General features: G+C 40.6%; 1 pseudogene; it reads left to right on the top strand.

Moving 5' to 3' along the window:
- The first annotated feature begins 3,219 nt into the window (after positions 1–3,219).
- On the top strand, positions 3,220–4,690 carry LOC109452090 (adenosylhomocysteinase-like; annotated as a pseudogene).
- The last annotated feature ends 229 nt before the right edge of the window (positions 4,691–4,919 follow it).

Genomic DNA, 4,919 nt, shown 5'->3' with positions numbered 1-4,919 from the left:
TAGTAAAAATGCATGCTCCCCAGTTTACAGCCAATTAGAAGTTCGCAATAAAGCTTGATTGTTGACTTCTTTGTGTTCAATTAGAATTGAAATATTGGGATGCATTAGGGTGATAGTACTGTTTGAAAAAAGCATCAGTATAAACTTGGCTCAGACTTCATTTTATTTTGGTTTTAAAAAATAACGAGCTAAGAAAAAAAAAATTCACAAAACTTAAACATTGCAACCCTTCTCTTAAGCATTTCTAGAACTATTTTTGATAACAGAAGATCCCTAAGGTGAAAATATAGGTTCCCACTGGCCCCTCAGAAACAATTAATGACTAACAGACCTAGGAACAAGATCAGGAATTATCCAATTGTGTGTTTCTTGATGCATATATTTGCCGGAGAGATTCTATGTTTTATTTGAAGGCTGGAGAGAAGGAGGAATTATATGGTGAGAGAGGAGGTGAAGAAAACTAACTCAACCAAACTTAAACAAAGGACTTAGCTTATTGGCAGTTAGGGCCTCCTGGGGCAAGTGTCACAGGTCAAGCCTTTTGAAATGTCTGGAAGTCATTTTACGGAGTCCGTAGGGGCTTTTCAATGCTGTCCTTGACTTGGTTCCTATCATTCAAAACACTTTGCGCATCTAAGTAAGTGCCTTACCTTTAATGGGTGTTCAACTCATGTTCATTGAGTGATTGCATGACTGAATATATGAATGAATAATAAAAAGCAAAGTACTGAGGCCTAATCAACCAGGTAATAAGGTTGCATGGAAACTCTGCCTTTGGTTTATGGTCTATTTCATGTGGCCGAATCTTCCTTCCTTTATGAGATTTAGAGCTCTCTAAGAGAAGGAATATGAATTCATCTTCTTCTATGCCCCTTCTCCACAAAGTAGCTTGTCAGTAAATGCCGGTGAGTGGTAAATGGTAAAAAAAAAAAAAAAAAAAAAAAAGAAAAAGGAAAATAAGGTATCAAATTGAGCAACAATGATCTACTTATATTCAGCCTTTCCTGCTATTGTGGAATTCTCTGTAAGAAGCCACTAGTCTGAAGGCAGAATTTCAATTTCAGAATGAAAAGGGAGTAAGCTAAATAAATTGTAAACCCTGTGAGGGCAGAATGATGTGTGTCTTGTGCAGGGCAATATTCTCAGTACCTAACAGTATTCTGTTTTTGTTGAATTTTTTTTTTTTTTTTTTTTTTTTTTTTTTTTTTTTAATGTAAGGTAGGAAGTAAGGAAGAGATCTTAGTCCAATGTGAAACAAAGGGAATACGGTTCCAAATATCAAAAATCTATATCCTTCTCTCTCTTTCTGTCCCTCCACTCTTTCTTTTTGGGAATTTGTGATGATTTCTGGAGTATGGTGGTTACAGGTAGGAATAAATGAGATATTTTCCAGAATCAGTATTAACTCAAAAGCTGAACTCTTCTTGTAGGTCGAGATCTCATTTTGTACTAGTGACCTCAAGCCTGGAAACCCACAGTACTCTAAAAATTCATTAGTGGGCGAATGTGATGTCTTTGTACCTGCTTTGGTCAAGATCAAACTAGCTCCAAATTTTGTGTAAATGAGCTCTAGTCTAATATCTGTACAACCAAATACAGATTTAAATAGCTTTCCCTTGTTTGGCGCTGCCTCTGTTTGAACAATCATTTTCAGAGCCTTGGAAAAGATAAACGCAGTCCAAATGGCACAATTGTCAAAGCTAACCTCGCTCACTAGTCCACAAGTTTTAGGATGGAAAATGGATGTAATTTGAAAAAGCAACTTAAAACTTTATTCTCTACACATTTCACACCACCCTGTCACTAAATCAATGCAGTAGGTTGCCTGTCGGCTTCTGTTTCATCTTCATTTTATATTCTGGGGATAATTGAACTCAAGGAGGATGGGTAATTCCTTTAAGACTTAGGTCCCTTCTGGCTCTAGATTTTATAACTTTGTATCTCTTATAAATCAATAAATCTTCATGTTATAACACTGAAAAAAGTAATGACCTATTGTTCTGATGTCAATCTTATGGCAACCTAGGACATTAAGAACAGAAATAACAACCTGGAATTAAATGGAAAGGTGGTTCATTGGTTTAAATAGAAATTGCTGAAATCAGATATCAAACCTTAACGCCTAGGCTCGGTCATCATGACCCAGTGGCATTTACTTTATGACTAAATCGTATACAGGTATCATTTAACTCTCCAAGCCCAAAGCAGATTGTAATCATCAGACTGAAAGGAAAAGTCAACTCAGTGAAATCACACTCAAAGCAGAAGGTGCTGCTGAAAGCCTCGGAGTAAGAAAAGAGATCAAAATTTTTAGAAATCTTCCCAAGAACTCCAAAAGCACAACTCTGGGGTCATGAATCCTAGAAGCAAATTGCAAACTGTGTGAAGTAGAGCACAATAATTGTTTTGAAAGATATTTAGTATACTCTGAGAAATCAGAGAAATAAAACATATTTTAACAACATAACCATCAAAACCATGAAGTTATTTTTTTTTTAAATTCTGGTAATTGTTTATTTTTAACACATGCTATACATTTTGGGGAAATGTTATTCATGTTTAATAGATATTTCCACAGTGTGGATCAAAATAATTTAATGTATAACTTATTATATGTAATTGTATAATATATGCTGGGGTGTCAAAAAAATGTATACACATTTTTAAGAGATGTTGTCTTAAAACATGTATACATATTTCTGTATGTATATTTCTTTTTATTTTTTTAATTACCATTCTCTCTAACTTTCTGGGCTCAATTTCACTTGAATGCTTTCCATACATCCATTCTTGGCTTCGTTATGAGTCCTCTCTCATAGTGTGGTTTAAATCCTTGGGTAAACACTGAAAAACTTAAGAAAAACCCCTCTAAACCATGCTGTTTCACTAATCAGCTCTTCACCTCCCAAGTTATTAACAGTGGTCATTCCAAGCACAGGATGTTATCAGATATAAAGAAAGGATTGTAGGATGGCATTGTTAGTGCAGAAGACAACACAAGATTGCAAGTGGGGAGAACATAGGTGGGACTGGAACTTGGGGTGCTTAGGTAAGTCAGGAGAAGAAACAGAGAGCCCAGATGTACTCATGCAGAGTAGATTTGGAGGATGTTGGAGTTGGAGAAAGGACAGGGCCATGAGTTGATTCTTCATAGGAAGTAGAATGTAAAAGGCAACTATGGTACTTTCCAGACTGTGAAAACATTGGGCTGGGATTATAATGAGGAGGGTGGGGCCATGCCTAAAATGCACTGCCCACAGTGCAGTTCTGCAAGAATTTATAGTTTCGCTTGGACTCTTTCACTGTACAATCTAAGGAGATGGTGTCCACACATTTTCCTCATTCCCCTCATGTCCAAGGACATACTTTTAAGAATTATTGGCCATGGCTGACAACAGTGTTTAGGTGCAGGAGAAGATCAGTTTGGGGGTTAGGGGACAGCCTTTTCCCAGGGTTACGGTGTCCCACCCCCTTTTTCTCTTGTGGCATAGTGTAAAAGTACCTAACCACAGTGCTAGCCAAACAATGATCTTGATATTCTGAGTTAACTGGCCGAGATGGCTGCAGATTTTCCCCCTAAGGACTTGAAAGCCTATTGTGGTACACACTAAAGTCCTGCTCTTGACTAGAATAGGCCAACTACTATTTGTAATTTGATTGATTCTAGACCAGGTCGTGACCTGCTGCCATTTGGGGGAGAGCAGTTTTAGAAGAATCTGTTGCAAATGGTTTGTTTAATTGCAGAATTGGGCTGCTGAGGTGTAGCGGTCCAACTGCAACATCTTCTTCACCCAGGACCATGCAGCCCTGTCACTGCCAAAGCCGGCATTCCAGTGTCTGCCTGGAAGGCTAAAACAGATGAGGAGTATGTGTGGTGAACTGAGCAGACACTGTACTTCAGGGATGGGCCCCTCAACATGATTCTGGAGGAGGGCGGTGACCTCACCAACCTCATCCACACCAAGTACCCACAGCTCCTGTCAGGCATCGGAGGCATCTCTAAGGAGACCACGACAGGGGTCCACGACCTACAGAAGATGATGACCAGTGGGATCCTGAAGGTGCCAGCCATCAATGTCAATGACTCTGTCACCAAGAGCAAGTTTGACAACCTCTATGGCTGCTGGGAGTCCCTCATAGATGGCATCAAGCAGGACACAGACATGATGATTGCGGGCAAGGTGGCAGTGATAGCAGACTATGGTGACGTGGACAAGGGCCGTGCCCAGGACCTGAGGGGTTTCAGGGTCCGAGTCATCATCACCAAGATTGACCCCATCAACAGTCTGCAGGCCGCCATGGAGGGCTATGAGGTGACCACCATGGACGAGGCCAGTCAGGAGGGCGACATCTTTGTCACCACCATGAGCTGTATCGACATTATCCTCTGCCGGCACTTTGAACAGATGAAGGATATGCTATTGTGTGTAATGTTGGACACTTTGATATAGAGATTGATGTCAGGTGGTTGCATGGGAACGTGGTGGAGAAGGTGAACATCAAGCTTCAGGTGGACCACTACTGACTGAAGAATGGGCACTGCATCATCCTGCTGGCTGATGGCTGGCTGGTCAACCTGGGCTGCGTGGGTCACCCCAGCTTTGTAATGAGCAGCTCCTTCACCAACCAGGTGCTGGCGCATATTGAACTGTGGATCCATCCGGACAAGTACCCTTTTGGGGTCCACTGAGGGCTCAGTGTGTTCTAGCTAGGGGCAAGGAGTGCTGACGTGGCCTGAGATCTCTGATGGGGCTGGATAAACGGGGTGGGGGTGGGGGTGTTTGTTACTACTATCTGTATTCTCCAAAAAGATGTGAACTTCTTTTGGTGGAAACTGGATCTTTTACAATATTGGGTCCCTAACACCTAGGGCATGCTATACCTATTTATTGAGTGGTTAGATACCTAAATCAAACAAT

This window comes from Rhinolophus sinicus, chromosome 4 (genome assembly GCF_057876585.1).
Source record: "Rhinolophus sinicus isolate RSI-liver-muscle chromosome 4, RSI-T2T, whole genome shotgun sequence".
NCBI lineage: Eukaryota > Metazoa > Chordata > Mammalia > Chiroptera > Rhinolophidae > Rhinolophus > Rhinolophus sinicus.
Note: the sequence above shows the minus strand (reverse complement) of the source record. Positions and strands in the feature narration are given on the sequence as shown.